This window comes from Vulpes lagopus, chromosome X, assembly GCF_018345385.1.
Source record: "Vulpes lagopus strain Blue_001 chromosome X, ASM1834538v1, whole genome shotgun sequence".
NCBI classification, from domain to species: Eukaryota; Metazoa; Chordata; class Mammalia; order Carnivora; family Canidae; genus Vulpes; species Vulpes lagopus.
In genome coordinates this window covers 64,443,223-64,464,228 of record NC_054848.1, presented here as the reverse complement: position 1 = coordinate 64,464,228, position 21,006 = coordinate 64,443,223, and the positions used below count along the sequence as shown (strand labels likewise).

The following is a 21,006-nucleotide window of genomic DNA, read 5'->3' as shown; positions in this document are numbered from 1 at the left end:
TGAAACATTCTCCAGTATCCATCACATTTTAGATCATGGAAAAAGTCTCAATAAATTTAAGAAAACTGAAATCAAGCACATTTACCAACAACAGTGGTATAAAATTAGAAATTAATTACCAGAAGAAAGCTGGGGAAAAAAAACAAAATACATAGAGACTATGCAATATGTAATTAAACAAACAATGGATCATTGAAAAATTTAAAGAGGAAATAATAAAATTACCCTAAGAGAAATAAAAATAGAAACATAAAATTTCAAAATCTTTGGGATAAAGCACTTTAAAGAGAAAAAGTTCATAGCAATACAAGCCTAACCTAAGAAACAAGAAAAATCTCAAATAAAGAACTTAACTTTACTTTTAAGGGAACTAGAAAAAAAACAGAAAGAACAAATACCAAAGTTAATAGAAGGAAGTAAATAATAACGATCAAAGCAAAAATAAATAAAACAGATACTAAAATACACAGAAAAAATCAATAGAATTAGGAGCTATTTTTTTTTGGGAAAATGAACAAAAATTGACAAATTTGTTGTCAGACTCATTAGAAAAAAAGTTAGGATAATCAAATTTTTTTAAAAAAAAGCATAAAAGAGAAGAAATTGCAACCAATAACACAGAAATACAAAAAGAAAATAAGAAAATACTTTGAATCATTACATGCCAAGAAATTATTAGACAATCCAGAAGAAATATAAACTTATATAAACATGCAATCTCCTAAGACTTAATCATGAAAAAATAGAAAATCTGAATATATCAATTACTAGTAATGAAATTAAATCAGTAATCAACAAAAAATTCCTAATGAATACAAGTCATGATTAATTCCATGGCTAATTCTATCAATCTATTATTTTTAAAAGATTCTATTTATTTATTCATGAGACACACACACACACACAGAGGGAGAGAGAGAGAGAGAGGGAGAGAGAGAGAGAGAGAGAGAGAGAGAGAGAGAGAGGCAGAGACACAGGCAGAGGGAGAGGCAGGCTTCATGCAGGAAGCCTGATGTGGGACTCGATCCCAGGACTCCAGGATCACACCCTGGGCCGAAAGCAGGTGCTAAACTGCTGAGCCACCCAGGAATTCCCCTTTATCAATCTTTTAAAGGAGAATTAATATTTATCATTCTCAAATTATTCTAAAAAAATGGAATAGAAAGGAACACGGCCAAACCTCCTTTAAGAGGCAAGTACTATTCCAATGCCAAAACCAGAGAAATTACAAAAAAAAAAATCAGGCCAATATCTCCAATGAATATAAATGTAAAAATACTCAATGACATATTAGTAAATTGAATTAAACAATTCATTAAGAGAATAATACAGGATAAAGTGATATTCATTCCAGAGATGCAATGATGGTTCAACATATGCAAATCAATCAATATGATATACTACATTAAAACAATGAAGGATTAAACATTATGTGATCAGTGGCTGTAGTAGAGAAGGAAGATGGCAACTACCCTAGTAGCCACTGCAGGAGCAGACAGCACCAGCCTGTGGTCCAGAGGCTATTACCCCACAGTGGGAAAGCCAAGAAGTCTCCACAGGGACCACTATCATGGCCAAGCAATTTGACTGGATGTGGTTCTAGGGGATAACTCCAGAAAAACCAAGTCCTACATTGCCAATTGAGTGACTGACAAACTTACCCCTATTCATGACTGTATTTTCTCCTTCTGCTCAGTCTCAGCAGCTGATACCCAGTCTGTAGCTGATGCTATCACCCATCAGCTTGGTTTCCACAGTATCAAGCTGAATAAAACTTTGCTGGTACATAAGGCAGCCAGCCTCTTTAAGGAGATATGTTACTGATACGAAGAAGATCTGATGGTAGTAGGAATCATCATTGTGGGCTGGGACTTCCAAGAAGGAGGGCAGGTGTACTCAGTGCTCTTGGAGGGTATGATGGTAAGGAAGTCCTTTGCCACTGGGGGCTTTGGGAGTTCCAGTGTCTATGGCCATGTTGATACTACCTACTGGGAAGACATGATCAAGGAAGAATGTCAGCAATTCATTGCCAATGCTCTTGCTTTGGCCACAGAATGGGTCAGCTCCAGTGGCGGGGTGATCTGCCTATAGCCATTGTAGAATCAGTGATAGAGCAGCAGGAACTTTTGGAAGATCAGATTCCCAAACTTATCATTGCCACTTTATCAGTAAAAGTTATCCAAAATGAAAAGGAAGTAGTAAAATATTCACTATTTGTAAATGATATTATATACAGAAAACTCTAAAGATTCTACCAAAAATATTTTAAAACTATTAAATGAACTTACAGGATAAAAAAATAATATACAGAATATGTTGTATTTCTATATGCTAAAATGAATTATCAGAAAGCAAAACTAAGGAAACAATCCTCTTACAATTATATCAAAATAATAAAATACCCAGGAATAGATTTCACCATGGAGGTGAAGCACTTATGCTTGGAAAACTAGGACATTGATAAAAGTAATTAAACAAAACACAAATGAATGAAAAGTTATTTTGTGTTCATGGACTGGAAAAATTAATATCATCAGAATATACTACCTACAGCAGTTTAAAGATTCAATGGAATATCTATAAAATACTAATGGCATTTTTTACAGAACTACAACTATGACAAATAATACTAAAATTTGAAGAGAATTACAATAGATACTGAATAGCCATAGCAATCTTGAGAAAGAATAAATCTGGAGGTATCATATGCTACCTGATTGTAAACTATACTACAAAACTATAATAATCAAAATTATGTGGTACCAGAACAAAAAGGAACACATAGGTCAATAGAGCAGAATAGATAGCCCAGAGATAAATCCCAAATATATGGAATCAACCTCAGTGTCCATTTGTCCATAACTGGACAAAGAAGACTTCACACACACATACACAGTGAAATGTTACTTAACCATAAAAAAGAAGTCAGTTTCAACATGTGTGGACCTAGAGGACATGCTAAGTGAAATAAGTCAGAGACTGAATGACATATTACATAAGATTTCTACTTATATGTGGAATCTAAAAAAAAAAGAGATAAAACAAACCAATAAAACAAGATAGAAGTAGGTTCATAGTTATAGAGAGCAAACTGTTAGTTGACAGAAGGAAGCGGGTAGAGGGATGGGTGAAATAGGCAAAAGGGACTTACAGACTTCCAGTTTTAATGTGACTAAGTCATGAGGATGTAATATACAGCATAGGGAATATAGTCAATAATATTGTAATAATTTTGTTTGGTGATAGATGGAAATTAGACTAGATAGATGGAAATTAGTGGTGATCATTTTGTAATTTATAAAATTATCAAATAACTATGAGGTAAATTTGAAAATAATATATATTATATTTCAATAATATTTAAATAAGAATATAAAATAAAAGAACTAGGGATGCCTGGGTGGTTAAGTTGTTAAGCATCTCCCTATGGCTCAGGGTGTGATCTTAGTGTCTTGGGATTGAGTCCCACTTTGGGCTCCCTGCATGGAGCCTGCTTCTCCCTATGCCTGTGTCTCTGCTTCTCTCTCTGTCTCTATGAATAAATAAATAAATAAATAAAATCTTTAAAAAAATAAAAGAACTAGAGAAAAAGGATAGAACTGAAAAGTAATAAGAGCACTAAGAAAAAAATTCAAATAAAATATTTAAAGTTACAAAGATAATTAATAAAGGAACTAAAAACAAAGATAGAACCATATTAGGAAAAGAGGAGGAGAAGAGATGGTGCATATGAACAAAATATTCACCCATTCGGAAATGTGTAAAATTGAGAAGTAATCATACAAATATTTATTTAGAGATTTTGAAGTAGCCACCAAATGCAGAATCACATTAATATGTGCCTATGTTTGCCTAGACAATTTATTTCCTTGGTACTTGAATATCTTATCTTCAAATATGGTGATACTGCTCTAAATTACAGCAACTATGGCTTTTTAAAATAGGCCAAAGCAAGTAATGATTGAAAAAATGACCTTTATATAATATATATATTAATTATTTATTTTAGAGTGAGATAGAGAGAGAGCATGAGTGGGCAGAGGGAGAGGGAGAGAGAATCTCAAGCAGTCTCTGCACTAACCATAGAGCTAGACATGGGGTTCGACCTCATGACTTGGAGATCATGACCTGAGCTGAAATCAAGTCAAATACTTAACCAACTATGCCCAAGCATTGGGGGTTGCCCAAGCAACCCCATAAGTATATATTGTAAATACACCTTGAAAGTTATTTTTTAAGCTCTAGAAATCATAGTAGTACCTAATAATTCCCTTATCTTTTCCTTACGGAAGATTTCATAAGACAATAATTTTAATTTAATGCTAATTTTACCTCTTGTGTTTTACTAGTTCAGCCACCTATGCTACCTCATTAGGGGTATTCAACTTCTCTTCCATCCCAGATAATGGCAGACATATGGCCTACTTCTCTCAGACTCCATTAGAAAACACAAAATACTTTCCTCTATGCTATTCACAGCAGTTTCAATTTATACATCATTTAGCTAAATTCCTCATTTTGGAAATGAAGAAAAAAGATCAAGATAGGAAAAGGAGTTACTTGTTTTATTTTATCATGAAACGTGTTTCAGGGGGAAAATGTATAAAGTCCCTACATTTCTATAGTTCCTATGTATTTAACTTCATCTTGTGTATTAGCTAATTTTGTATAAGGTAAGTTCTCTGAGGTGGATTCCAGTTTTACAAACAACATCTTTCTTTGAATAAAAACAATGAATGGGGTGTCTGGGTGGCTCAGTGGTTGAGCATCTGCCTTTGGCTCAGGGCATGATCCTGGGGTCCTTGGATCAAGTCCCACATTGGGCTCCCTTAAGGGAGCCTGCTTCTCCCTCTGCCTATGTTTCTGCCTCTCTTTGTGTGTCTTCCATGAATAGATAAATAACATCTTTAAAAAAGAAACAATGAATAATTTTGCATCTTCCTTCTTTGTTTTTTTTTTCTGGTTATTTGAATTGTCTTCACTTGACTCCTAATTAACTGCAATAAATGACAATATAAGCTATTTAATAAAATGCCTAGCATTGTGTATAATACATGTAAATTCTGAGTGTTCTGTAAATGAAAATATCAGCAGGAAAATAAAATAATCTATCAATTGTTTCTATTGATAAGAGGATGATACTTAACATATTGATTTATGTTTTGTCTTGAACATTTTGTACTGAATTGGTTTCATTTACCTTGTGTTCATATTGCCTAAAAGAAGTTAAAGATATATACACATCATTATTTGAAAAATGTTGATAGTTGTAAAGCTCTATGAATATGTATAATACAACCTTAGATATATTACTAAGCAATTTACATGCTTCATTTTCCTATAAGGAGATTCTAATTAATGTCCCTTTTTACCCTTGAGGAAAATTATATTCCATGGGATTATAAAAGTTCTATATAAGTGGTAGAGTAAGAATCAGATAGAAGCTCTCTGAGTCTAAAACTGTAGGAAGTAGCAACTACATTATACGAGATTTATGATACATTCTATTTTCAACTTTTTTATTTTGAGGGAAATTAGGGAATCTTTGCCAACACATTTTAGGATGCTAGAACTTTGATTATCACAATGCCCTGAGTTTAAGACTTGATGATTCTTTATTATTTACTTAGGACTAGCTTTTGTTTTTTCCCTCTGTTAAAAATTACCTCATGGAGAAGATAATTTTCACCAATATAGAAAGAGGGGAACAAATAAAAGGAACTATAAATATATTTTGCCATATAAAGATTTATAAATTTTGGAATTGCAAAAAAAAAACCCAATAGATAAATGAGAGTTGAGGAAAATACATCAATGAAGAAAAATGAAGACTAATGTCTATAATAAATATCTATAAATTCTATAATAATATAACATATATTATCTATAGTAAACAATGTTATAAACTGACAAAATTATATAAAAAACTCATGAGAAAAAAAAAAACTCATGAGAAAAATAGAGACTACAAAGGTGATTCTAAAAATGATCAAACCAAAGTGGACAATGTACATTCTAAAGATATTCAAATTCACTAGTAGTCAGGGAAATGGAAGATAAAGTATCAGTAAAGTATTATGGATTCATTAGAATGGCAAGAGTAAGAGCTATAACATCTATTGCTAACTTGGTTGCAGAGAAGTATGTATTATTTTAGACTTTAAATAAAAATAACAAAATATCACTCCTCTGTTCTCTGCACCACTCCCCTCTCCCGTGTGTGTGGGAAGGGTGTGGGTGGATGCGTATTTTGAGGTTTAACATGATAAAATGAATTGTAGAATAAAGTAAGGAATGATAAATAGTGGGGATGGGCAAGATGGCAGAAGAGTAGGGGTCCTCAACTCACCTATCCCCACCACCAACTTACCTAGATAACTCAAATCATCCTGAAAATCTACAAATTCAACCTGGGATTTAAAGAAAGAACAGCCAGAATGCTACAGAGAGAAGGGTTTTTGCTTCTAGCAATGTAGGAAGGAAGAAAAAAAAAAAGAATAAATTGGGGGAGGAGCACCGCAAGGAGCCAGGCTAAAGCCCGGCAAAAAAAAAAAAAGCCTCCTGGACAGGAAAGCCCAGCCTTGGAGAAGCAGCGAGAACTATAAAAATCCACACCAGATTCTCCCCGGACAGAAACGTGCTTAGCAGGGAAATCAGGCAGAATCTCAGGAGGGGCAGTGAAGCCTCCAGTTTCCAGGAGTCACTAATAGAGAAAGTGCCCCCGGGGGTAAGCACACCACAAACTGTGGACCAATCTCCTTACAGGGCTGGAGCGTGCACCTGGCAGGACATCTGGGTGAAGCCCATTGGTCAGGCGGGTGGTTCCGGATGGAGGGGTCTGAGCTCCCTTCCCTGCGGGAGCCACGCCCCTGGGAGCAGGATTCCAGCAGCACAGGCCCCTGGTCCCAGGGTGCCAAGCAGACAGAGCCCATGTTCCTGCACTCCCCCTGGAATGGGTGGAAGTGGGGAGGGCACAGGATAGTGAGGACTCTCTAGCCTCTGGGTGCCATGCAAGATGTGCAAATCAGCACATATATGTCACCCCAGGAGCATCTAGGTCAGTACAGACTGAGAGACTACATGAGTTACAAGTGGGGAGCTGACTCCAGAGCTTAAAACCTAGGCCACAGCCATTGTTGATTGTCCAACTAGTTTCACCATGTCCCTGGAGCCCAACAACCAGCAGGGGGCGGGGTTTGGCTGCAAAGGCACACACAGCTGAGAAACAGCACATCAGACCCCTCCCACAGAAGACCAGCCTGAAGAACAGGGGAAAAGCAAGTTTTTGAACAAGCAGCAGTGGAAAGCTCCAGGGGAAGTTGAGGGATTTATAGTATATATAACTACAGGGTACCCCCCCCATTTTAACCTTTTTCCAGTACAACTAGTTTTTATATCAGACTAAATTTTTTTAATATTTTGTTGTCTTTTTCCGCCTTATCTACAATATGTTACCACCTCTTCTTTTTCAAGTTTCTTCCTTTTTGACTTAAATACTTCTACAATTACGTTTCTTAGATAAATTTTCCACTTCAAGACTCCCATCAACATATATAATTTTGGGAGATATACAAGATATGTTTTTTGTTGCTGTTGTTTTGTTTTTTGTTTTGTTTTGTTTTGTTTTCTCTGGCTCATTTTGTTCTACAATGGCAGAAGTTAATATCTTCTAAAATGTGACCAGCATGCACCCAGAACCAAGTGGTATAACGTGCTGGTTCATTTTGTGAGATTATATCCTCTCCTCATTCCCATTTGCCTCCCCACTATTTTATCTTGTTTATATTTTGTGGTCAATGTTGGAGCTTGCTACAAGAATTGCTGGTTTATATAAATTTGGGACTGAGCATCTTCTAACATACTCAGAAACAAGAAGAGCACCATCTAGGACCACTCAGATAAATCTCAGGTGGCAGTTACATAGGTTGATATTCTTTTTTTCTTTTTTTATAGGTTGATATTCTTGATTCAGACTGGTTATACAGACAATCTTCATGGAACAACATAACTAGAAGGAAGAACTCACCACAAAAGAATCAGAAACAGCACTCTCTGCCACAGAGTTATAGAATTTGGATTACAATTTGATGTCAGAAAGCCAATTTAGAAGCACAATTATAAAGCTGCTGGTGGCTCTGGAAAAAAGCATAAAATATTCAAGACACTACATGACTCCAGAATTCAGATCTAATCAGACTGAAGTTAAAAATCAATTAAGAGAAATGCAATCCAAACTGCAGGTCGTAACAACAAGGGTTAACAAGGTGGAAGAAAGAGTGAGTGACTTAGAAGACAAGTTGATAGCAAGAAAGGAAGTTGAGTAAAAAAGAGAAAAACAATTAAAAGACCATGAGGAGGGATCCCTGGGTGGGTTAGCACCTGCCTTTGGCCCAGGGCGCGATCCTGGAGACCCGGAATCGAATCCCACATCGGGCTCCCGGTGCATGGAGCCTGCTTCTCCCTCTGCCTAGGTCTCTGCCTCTCTCTCTCTCTGTGTGTGTGTGTGTGTGTGTGACTATCATAAATTAAAAAAAAAAAGACCACGAGGAAAGGTTAAGTGAAATAAACGATAGCTTCAGAAGGAAGAATCTATGTATAATTGGGGTTCCAGAAAACAACGAGAGGGCCAGAAGATCAAAAAGCATACTTGAACAAATCATAGCTGAGAACTTTCCTAATTTGGGGGGGGGGACAGGCATTCAGATCCAGGAGACAGAAAGGTCACCCCCCAAAAAATCAATTCAATACCTCGACATTTAGTAGTGAAACATGCAAATTACAAATGTAAAGAGAAAATCCTTAAAGGAGAGAGAGAGAGAGAGAGAGAGAGAGAGAGAAGAGATTCTTAACTTATATGGGGAGAAATAACAGATTAACAGGAGACCTATCCACATAGAACTGGCAGGCTAGAAAGGGCTGGCAGGATATATGCAGGGTACTAAATGAGAACATGCACCTAAGAATACTTATCCAGCAATGCTGTCATTCACAAAAGAAGGAGAGAAAAGGGCTTCCAAGATAGGCAGAAACTGTAAGAATAGGTGACCACCAAACCAACTCTGCAAGAAATGTTAAGGGGGACTCTGGAAAAGAAAGAGGAAGCCCAAAGAAATAATCCAAAAACACAAGAGACTGAACAGGTGATATGATGACACTAAATTCGTATCTTTCAATAGTTACTATGACCAGGAATGGGCTAAATGATTCCATCAAAAGTAGCAGGGTTTCTGACAGAATTAAAGAGCAAGACCTATTTACTGTCTAAAAGAGACTCATTTTAGACCTAAGGACACTTGTAGACTAAAAATGAAAGGTTGGAGAACCATTTACCATTCAAATAGTCCTCAAAAGAAAGCTGGGGTAGCAATCCTCTTATCAGATTAATTAAAGTTTATCCCAAAGACTGTACTAAGAGATGAAGAAGGACACTATATCATACTTAAAGGGTCTATCCAACAAGAAGACCTAATGAATATTTATGCCCCTAATGTGGGACCTGCCAAGTATAATGTTTAATAAGCAAAGTAAAGATATACTTAGATGATAATACAGTAAGAGGAGGTGTCTTCAACACCGAACTTTCTGCGAATGACAGATCTTCTAAGCACAAAATAACCAAAGAAACAAGGGATTTAAATGATACACTGGACCAAATAGATTTCACACATATATACAGAACTTTTCACGTGAACCCAACTAAATACAAATTCTTCTCAAGTGCACATGGAACTTTCTCCAGAATAGACCACATACTGGGTCACAAATCAGGACTCAACCGATACCAAAAGATTGGGATTGTCCCCTGCATATTTTCAGACCACAATGCTTTGAAACTAGAACTCCAACACAAAACCAAATATGGAAGAAACTCAAGTACGTGGAGGTTAAAGAGCATCATGCTAAAATTGAATGGGTCAACCAGAAAATTAGAGAAGAATTAAAAAGATTCATGGAAACTCATGAAAATGAAGATACAACCATTCAAAATCTTTGGGACAGAGTAAAAGCACTCCTAAGCAATAAATATATCAGAATACAAACCTGCCTCAATAACTGGAAAAAAATTAGACACACAAGCAAACCTTTCACATAAAGGAATGGGAGAAAGAACAGCAAATAAAACCTACACAAAGCAGAAGAGAGATAGTAAAGATTCAAGCATAATTCAATGAAATAGAGACCAGAAAAACTGTAGAAAGGATCAACAAAACAAGGAGTTGGTTCTTGGAAACAACAAGATAGATAAACCATTTGCCTGCCTTATTAAAAGGAAAATAGACTCAACTTAATAAAATCACGAATGAAAGAGGAGAGATCACAACCAATACCAAGGAAATACAAATGATTTTTAAAAAGTATTATGAACAGCTATAAACGAATAAATTAGGCAATCTAGAAGAAATAGAGCCATTTCTGGAAAACCACAAACCACCAAAACTGGAACAGGAAGAAATAGAAAACCAGAACAGGCCAAAAACCAGGAGGAAATTGACGCAGTCATCAAAAACCTCAAACCTCAAAAGCCAAGTCACAAAAGCCCAGGTTCAGATGGCTTTCCAGGGGAATTATATGAAAAGTTTAAAGAAGAAACAATACCTATTCTACTAAAGCTGTTCCGAAAGATAGAAAGGGATGGAATCCTTCCAAACTCATTTTATGAGGTCAGCATCATACTGATTCCAAAAACAGAAAAAGGTCACACCAAAAAAGGAGAATTATAGACCAATATCCCTGATGAACACAGATGCAAAAATTCTCAACAAGATACTAGCCAATAGGATCCAACAATACATTAAGATTATTCACCATTACCAAGTAGGATTTATCCCTGGGATGCAAGGCTGGTTCAACACTCGTAAAGCAATCAATGTGATTGATCATATCAGCATAATAAAAAACAAGAACCATGTGATCCTCTCAATAGATGCAGAGCAAGCATTCGAAAAAATACAGCATCCATTCCTGATCAAAGCTCTTCAGAATGTAGGGATACAGGGGACATTCCTAGGCATCTTAAAAGCCATCTACGAAAAGATCACAGCAAATATCCTTCTCAATGGGGAAACACTGAGAGCCTTTCTCCTAAGATCAGGAACAAGACAGGGATGTCCACTCTCACCACTGCTATTCAACATAGTATTAGAAGTCCTAGCCTCAGCAATCAGGCAACAAAAAAAAATAAAAGGCATTCAAATTGGCAAAGAAGAAGTCACACTCTCCCTCTTAGCAGATGACATGATACCCTACATAGAAAACCCAAAAGACTCCACCCCAAGATTGCTAGAACACATACAGCAATTTGGCAGTGTGGCAGGATACAAAATCAATGCCCAGAAGTCAGTCGCATTTCTATACACTAACAATGAGACTGAAGAAAGAGAAATTAAGGAGTCAATCCCATTGACAATTGAACCCAAAAGCATAAGATACCTAGGAATAAACCTAACCAAAGTGGTAAAGGATCTATACACTAAAAACTATAGAACACTTCTGCAAGAAATTGAGGAAGACACAAAGAGATGGAAAAATATTCCATGCTAATGGATTGGCAGAATTAATATTGTGAAAATGTCAATGTTACCCAGGGCAATTTACACGTTTAAAGCAATCCCTATCAAAATACCATGGACTTTCTTCAGATAGTTGGAACTAATCATCTTAAGATTTGTGTGGAATAAGAAAACACCCCAAATAGCCAGGGGAATATTAAAAAAGAAAACCATAGGTGGTGGCATCACAATGCCAGATTTCAGGTTGTACTACAAAGCTGTGGTCATCAAGACAGTGTGGTTCTGGCAGAAAAACAGACACACAGATCAACGGAACAGAATAGAGAATCCAGAAGTGGACCCTCAATTTTATGATCAACTAATATTTGTTAAAGCAGGAAAGACTATCCACTGGAAAAAAGACAGTCTCTTCAATAAATGGTTCTGGGAAAATTGGACATCCACATGCAGAAGAATGAAACTGGACCATTCTCTTACACCATACACAAAGATAAACTCAAAATGGATGAAATATTTGAATGTGAGAGAAGAATCCATCAAAATCCTAGAGGAGAACACAGGCAAAACCCTTTTTGAACTTGGCCACAGTAACTTCTTGCAAGATACATCCATGAAGGCAAGAGAAACAAAAGCAAAAAAAAAAATGAATCATTGGGACTTCATCAAGATAAAAAGTTTCTTCACAGCAAAAGAAACAGTCAACAAAACTAAAAGACAACCTACAGAATGGGAGAAGATATTTGGAAATGACATATCAGATAAAGGACTAGTATCTAAGATCTATAAAGAACTTATCAATCTCAAAACCCCAGCAACAAACAATCCAATGATGAAATGGGCAAAAGACATGAACAGAATTTTCACCAAAGAAGACATACGCGTGGCCAACAAGCACATGAGAAAATGCTCCACAGTACTTGCCATCGGGGAAATACAAATTAGAACTACAATGAGATATCACCTCACACCAGTGAGAATGGTGAAAATTAAGAAGACAGGAAACAAAAGATGTTGGAGAGGATGTGGAAAATGGGGAATCGCCTTGCACTTTTGGTGAGAATGTGAACTGGTACAGACACTCTCGAAAACTGTGTGGAGGTTTCTCAAAGAGATAAAAATAGAGTTACCCCTATGACCTAAAAATTACACTACTAGGGATTTACCCCCAAAGATACAGATGCAGTGAAAAGCCAAGACACCTGCACCCCCAATGTTTATAGCAGCAGTCTCCACAAGAGCCAAACTGTTGAAGGAGCTTTGGTGTCCACTGAAAAATGAATGGACAAAGAAGATATGGCATATATATACACAATGCAGTATTGCTCAGCCATTAGGAAAAATGAATACCCACAATTTGCTTTGAAGTGGATGGAACTGGAGGGTATTATGCTTTGTCAAGTAAGTCAATAGGAGAAGGATGATCACTACATATGTTCACTCATGTGGGGAATATAAAAAATAGTGAATGGGATTATAGGGTAAAGAAGATAAAATGAGAGAAAAGTCAGAGAGTGTGTCAAAACTTGAGAGACTCCTGACTGTGGGAAATGAACAAGGGGTATTGGAAGGGAAGGTGGGGGGGATGGTGTGACTGGGTGACAGGCATTGAGCGGGGCACTTAACAGGATGAGCGCTGGGTTTTATACTATATGTTGGCAAATCGAACTCCAATACAAATATACATATTAAAAAAAGGAATGATAAATAATAAGATATTGTTAAATTTTAACAGGAGAAAAGAAAATAAGTTGGAATGAATGAGGGTAGAAATAGACGTGGGAAGACAAGGAGAAATAAAATGTTAAAAACTGATATAAGGCAAATCCAGAATATATGGCGTCTTGGAGTATAAAATTATGTATGTGTTTTCATAAATAAGTTGGAACTAAAAGCAACAGCATATATACCAACTTATAGGGATAACCAGGGTATTGTCAAGTGTAAGACTAAATTATAAAGTACTATATATTTATGATTTTAGTTTAGTCAAAACAAATTATTTGTCTATCTGCTTACATGTATTGTATGCACAAGGAGATAATGTAAAAGAAAAATGAACTGGCTTGTAGTACTGGTTACCTCAAGAAGATGGACATGTGAAGAAGTTAGAAGTACAGGAATTAAGATAAAGTCTCAATATTTTTTTAACATATTTTGTATTATTTTAGTTATATTAAATTTGTATTATTTTGTCAGTAAAAATATAAAAGAAAAAAGATCATAAAAAAGAAAATCAATAAGGAAACATCAATTTTAAACAACACATTATACCAGATAAACTTAACAGATGTATACAAATATTGTAAACAAAAGCAACAAAATATATATAATTCTCATTGGCCCATGAAAAATATTCCAGAATAAATCATAGAGTAACCCATAAAAACAGTCTTAAAAATTAAGAAGATTGAAATCATATCAAGCATATTTTCCAACCATAATGATATATAAATGAATTATAAGAATACAAGTGGAAAAATACATTATGTGGAGACTTAAAAACATGCTACTAGATAACCAATGTCATAGAATAAGTCAATAGAGCAATTAAAATATAACAACAAATTAAAATGTAAATGAAATTACTCTAAACTTAGGGGATTTAGAAAAATAATTCTAAGAGAAAAGTTCATTGTAATAAATGCCTGAGTATAAAATAGAATAAAGAAAAGAGGGGTGCTTAGGTGGCTCAGTGGATTAAGCATTGCCTCTTGATTTTGGCTCTGGTCATGATCTCAGGGTTGTGAGATCGAGCCCCATGTCAGGCTCCATACTGAGCATACAGTCTGCTTAATATTCTCTTTCTCAGGGTGCCTGGGTGGGTCAGTTGTTTAAGCATCTGCCTTTAGCTCAGGCCATGATCTAAGGGTCTTGGGATTGAGCCCCCCACATCAGGCTCCTTGCTCAGTGGATAACTTGCTCCTCTGTCTCTCTCCCCCTACCCTCCACTCGGGTTCTCTCTTGCTCACTCTGTTCTCTCTCTCAAATAAATAAATATTCTTTAAAAAGTCTCCCTCTCCCTTTACCTTCTCCTCTTCTCCTCCTCCTTCTTCTCTTCCTCCTCCTCCTCCTCCTCCTCCTCTGAAGAAGAAGAAGAAGAAGAAGAAGAAGAAGAAGAAGAAGAAGAAAAAGAAAAAGAAAAAGAAAAAGAAAAAATAAATCTCAAATAAATTTTACATGTGAAGAAATCAGAAAAAGAACATATAAAGCAAAGGCAACCTCCAGAATGGAAGAAGATATTTATAGACTTATCAGATTAAAGGCTAGTATCCAAAATCTATAAAGAACTTATCAAACTCAATACTCAAAAAATACAGTCAAGAAATGGACAGAAGGCATGAATAAACATTTCTCTCCAAGACATACAAATGACTAACAGACACATGAAAAAATACACATCACTTGGCATCAGAGAAATACAAATCAAAATCATGATGAGATGCTACTTCACACTAGTCAGAATGCCTAAAATTAACAAGCTAGGAAACAAGATATTTAGGCAAGGATGCAGAAAAAGGGGAACCATCTTACACTATTAGTGGGAATGGAAACTGATGTAGCCACTCTAGAAAACAGTATGGAGGTTCCTCAAAAAGGTAAAAATAAAACTACCCTACAACCCAGCAATTGCAATACTAGGTATTTATCCAAAAGATAAAAGCATAGTGTTTTGAAGGGGCACATGCACTCCCAATGTTCATAGCAGCAATGTCCACAAGCCAGACTATGGAAAAAGCTCAGATGTCCATTGACAGATGAATGGATAAAGAACAGATGGTATATATAGACAATGGAATATTATTCAGCCATCAAAAAGAATGAACTCTTCCCTTTTATGGTGTCATGTATGAAACTAGAGGGTATTATTCTAAGTGAAATATGTCAGAAAAAGACAAATATCATATGGTTTTACTCATTTGTGGAATTTAAGAAACAAAAGAGATGAACATAGGGGAAGGGGAGGGACAATAAAATAAGATAAAAACAGAGAAGGAGGCAAGCCATAAGAAACTCCTAACTGTAGGAAACAAACTGAGGGTTCCTGGAGCAGAGGTGGGTGGAAGGATGGGGTAATTGCATGATAGGCATTAAGACAGGCATTTGAGGAATGCCTGGGTGGTTCAGCGTTTGGTTGGCTGCCTTTGGCTCAGGTCGTGATCCTGGAATCTGGGATCAAGTCCCACATCAGGCTCCTGGAAAAAGCCTGCTTCTCCCTCTGCCTATGTCTCTTCCTCTCTCTCTGTGTGTGTGTCTCTCATGAATAAATAAATAAATCGTTAGAAAAATAAAAAAGAAGGGCACTTGGTATTATATGCAACTTATGAATTACTAAATTCTACCCCTAAAACTAATAATACAATATACATTAACTAAATTGAACTGAAATAATAAAGAATTAAAGCTCAAATTTACTAGAATGTAGACAAAGATCAAAGCAGAAATAAATGAGAAGGAGACTAAAAAGGTAATAGGAAAAATCAATGAAACAAAGAGCTAGTGGTTTGAAAAGATAAACAAAAGTGATAAACCTCTAGCTAGACTCACCAAGAAAAATATAAAAGTGTGTCAAATAAATTCAAAAATGAAAAAAGTCAGAACACTGTTACAACAGAAATGCAAGGAATCTTAAGAAGCTACTATGAAGAAGAATTTGATAAATCCTGACAGCATATAACATTCCAAGACTAAATCAGAAAGAATAAAATATCTGAGAAGACTGATTACTAGTAAGGAGATCAAATGAGTAATCAAAAACCTCCCAATGAATAAAAGTTCAGGATCAGAGGGTTTCAACGGAGAATTTTACCAAACATTTAAAGGAGAACTAATATCAATCCCAAACTCTTCTAAACATACAGAAGAAGAAGTAACATTACTGAACTCATTTTATAAGGCTAACATTATCCTGATACTAAAACCTCACAAAGATGCCACAAGCAAAGAAAATTACAGGCCAATCCCTGATGAATATAGATAAAAAAATACTCAACAAAATATCATCAAAACTGAAATCAACTATATATTAAAAGGATTATACAACATGATCAAATGGGATTTATTCCAGGGATTTAGGGATGGTTCAACATCTGAAAATCAATGTTTTACACTACATTAACAAGACAGAGGATAAAAGTTATCTCAATAGATGTGGAAAACACCTGTGAAAAAAGTCAATATTCATTTATGATAACACACTGGGTGTAGGGAGAATGTACCTCAACATGAGAAAGGCCATATAAGACAAAACACACAGCTAATATCATATTTAATGGGGAAAACTGGACATTTTCCATCTAAGATTAGGTACAAGCCAAGAATTCTCATTCTCATTACTTTTATGTGACATAGCAAGGGAAGTATTAACCAGAGCAGTTAAGTATGAACAGGAAATTAAAATCATCCAAATCAGACAAAAATAAGGAGGATTAAGAGGTACAAACTTTCATTTACAAAATAAATCATAGAGAAAAAAAGTCATCATAGGAAATATATTCAATAAGATAGTAATAATGTTTGGTGACAGATGGTTAGTACACTTATTGTGATGAGCATTGAGTGATGTATAGAACTGCAGAAGAATTATATTTTACATTTGAAATTAATATAACACTGTATGTTAATTATAATTCAATTAAAATTAATCCAAACAAAAAGTCACACAAATCATAAAGGAAGGGGTACAACTGTATCTACTTGCAGATAACTTGATATAACACATTAAAAACACTAACTCCACCAAAATCTGTTGGAACTAATAGAAAGCATTCAATAAAGTTGCAGGATACAAAATCCATACATAAAAATGTGTGTTTATACACAATAATAATAAACTATCAGAAACAAAATTGAAGAAAATAATTCCACTTACAATTGCATCAAAAAGAATAAAATACCAGGTTAAATTTAACCAAGGTGGTGAAAGATATGGATTTGGAAAAATATAAGACAGTGAAGAAAGAAATCGAAAAAGACAAATAAATTGATATTCTATGCAAATGGATTAGAAGAATTAATATTGTTAATGTATCCATGCTACTCAAAACAATCTACAGATTTAACACAATCCCTATCAAAATCCCAATGGTATTTTTCACAGAAATAGAGCTAACATTCCTATGAAACTGTAAGTTAAAGTAATCTTGAGAAAAAATAACAAAGCTGCACGTCTTTCACGTGATTGCACGTGATTTCAGACCATACTACAAAGCTATAGCAATCATAATAGTATGGTACTGGCCCAAAAACAGACAATAAGATCAATGGAGCAAAATAGAGAGATCAGAAATAAACCCAGACATATACCATCAATTTAGTTTTGACAAAGGAGCCAAGAATATCCAATGAGGAAATGACAGTATCTCCAATAAATGGTGTTGGGAAAACTAGATAGTCACGTGCAAAAAAAGTAAAACTGGACTACTACCTTACTATCTTATACCATACACAAAAATTAACTCAAAAATGAATTAAAGATTTATTTTTTAAAAGATTTTTATTTATTTATTCATGAGAGATACAGAGAGACACAGGCAGAGGGAAAAGCAGGCTCCATGCAGGGACCCTGAAGAGAGACTCGATCCCGGGACCCCAGGATCACACCCTGAGCCAAAGGCAGATGCTCAATCACTGAGCCACTCAGGCATCCCTGAATTAAAGATTTAAATGTAAGACCCAAAACTATTAAACTCTTAGAAGAACATATAGGCAATAAATTTCTTGACATTAATCTTGGTAATTTTTTTTATTTAACTCCAAAAGTTATGGAAAAATAAGTCACAGGAATAAAAGGCACAGCATAAGGTATGTAATCAATTATTTTGCAATAGTGATGTATGCTAACTTTGTCTCACTGATACACCTAGATAACAGCCTCATCAGTGCAACCAACCCAGAAAATGACCCAAAGATTGGCAGAACAGACTCTCCATTCTTCATTAATCAGAGAGGAGGCCACATAGAAAATGGCTTAACCTGGATACTTTAAAAATAAGCTGGCTCAGCTCTGGGAAAGCCTGGAGGCAATAGGATCCTGAGTTACTGCCTGTAGAGAAATAACATAACAAACAACCCTACTGAGATACAGAATAACAGGAGCAGTTTGAAATTTGCCTGGGGCATAGGGGAAGGAAACATTTATTAATTTCAGAACATGCAACAGAGGGGCAGGAATATTACGAGACTTCTCTGAAAACAAGAGTTGGAAGGCTCCATTTTTCCCTGTACCTGTAGCCTAGATGCCCAGACACCTTCAGGAACAAGTGCAAATACTATGCACACACCTTGCTAACACTACACACCCCATCCCTGTGTTCTCTTGTACATCTGCCCCATCTAAACCACCTGACTTAGAGTCTCTACAAAGTGGATCTAACCAGGTCTCATCCTGCAAGCAGCCCTAGTAGGGAAGGACAGCTAGCTGCAAAACATATACCATTTGCCTCAGCATTATCCTGAAAACTTACCCCATCCAACCCATCCCTCTTGGCAGGAGTCTCTACAAAGTGGTGCCTACTGTGTCTCATTTTGCAAGAAGCTGCAATAGTGACCAACAACATTCCAAAGTGACTCTTATCTTAAGGATAGGAGAAAGTAGCCACACACACCAGTTCTACTGCAGCCACTACAGTGGGCTGGGGCAAACATCTGATCTGATTGCTAGCCCTGGCAACCAAGAAAATCTCATAGGGGAAGCTCAAGGAGAGAGCTCTGTAGTTCAAGGTCATTGCAACCCCCACAAGTGAAACTGGAGTCAACACTCTGGTCTGACTATAAGCCTTGTTAACCAACTAAAGTTTCTCAGGAACTTTACAGGAAGAACAACCTGCAGTTCAGTGCGACCACAGCCCTGCCTGGCAAATGGGCTGAGGGCTGATACAGAGTCTGACCTAATTGCAAGGCAAAAGCAGCCTCAGATTTGTCCTTAACAGGACAGGGATCAAAACTTCTGACTACAAGGGGGTCATTGTATCTGACTATACTGAAAGTAAAAATGGCTCAACAACAATAGTAAGGTGCACACAACACATATTAGAGACATCACTGAATGGCCTGGTTCTGGTGAAAAGGAGACTTTTCACTACAGGGCACTACAGGAGGACCTTTTCTTCATAACATCACTACTTTTAAATTCAGGAGATATAGCTGACTTTCCTAATACATAGAAACAAGCACATAAAAAAAGAAAAAAAAGAGAAACAAACACAGAGAGTTAGACAAAATTAAGAAACAGAGAAATATATCTCAAATGAAAGACCAGGACAAAATTAGAGAAAAAAAAAAAAGCTAAATGAAATGGAAATAAGCAATAGGCCTGAGAGAATTCAAGTTAATGATCCTAAAGATACTGGATTTCAGAAAAGAGTGGAGGATCTCAGTGAAACTTAAAAAAAAAAGATAGGGAAAAGTAAAAGTAACCAATTAGAGATGACGAACTCAATAACTGAAATTTAAATATACACTAGAGGGGGAAAATGTAGTACACAGGAAGCAGAAGAATAGATTAATGGAAAGTAACTAAGCTGAACAGTAAAAATAAATGAGGGAAGGAAGGAAGGAAGGAAGGAAGGAAGGAAGGAAGGAAGGAAGGAAGGAAGGAAAAACTGAGCATACGGTAAGAAAGCTCAGTGAAATCATCAAGCTTAATAACATATGCATTATATAAATTTCAAAGGGAGAAGAGAAAAAAACAGGCAGAATTTTTTTGAAGAAATAATAGCTGAAAAATTCCTGAATCTGGGGAATAATATATAAATCCACATCCAGGAAGCACAGATAGCCCTGAACAAAATCAACCCACAGTTGTCCACATCAAGACACATAATGATTAAATGGCAAAAAGCAGTGATAAGAGATAATTTTAAAAGGAACAAGAGAAAAAATTTCAGTTAAGTACAAGGGAAACCACATAAAACTGTCAGCAGAAACTGTGCAAACCTTAAGAGTTGTATGATACATTCAAAGTGCTGATGGGAGAAAACCTACAGGCAAGAATGCTCTATTGAACAGGGCCATCATTCATAATAGAAGAAGATATAGTTTCTCAAACAGATTGAAGTTAAGTAAATTCAAGATATGTTAAAACAAATCCTTGACTAGAAAGAAAAGGCCATATCAAGAGTAAGAAAAACACAAAATAAAAAAAAATCAGGTTAAATACAAACGTAATAAAAGCAGTAGATAAGTCACTTATAAAACCAATATGGGGACACCTGTGTGGCTCAGCGGTTGAGTGTCTGCCTTTGGCCCAGGGTATGGTCCTGGAGTCCTGGGATTGAGCCTTGCATCAGGCTTCCTGCATGGATCCTGCTTCTCCCTCTGCCTGTGTCTCTGCCTCTCCCTCTGTATCTCATGAATAAATAAATAAGATCTTTTTTAAAAAATAAAACCAATATGAAGGTTAAAGCACAAAACAGTAAAATCAATTATATGTATAAAATTTGTCATAGGCTTCATAAAATGAAAGATTGTAAAGTAGCACATGATATACATAAAACAT

The 21,006-nt window shown here is 35.8% G+C and overlaps 1 pseudogene; it reads left to right on the top strand.

Moving 5' to 3' along the window:
* The first annotated feature begins 1,461 nt into the window (after positions 1 to 1,461).
* LOC121482560 lies at positions 1,462 to 19,435 on the top strand (annotated as a pseudogene).
* The last annotated feature ends 1,571 nt before the right edge of the window (positions 19,436 to 21,006 follow it).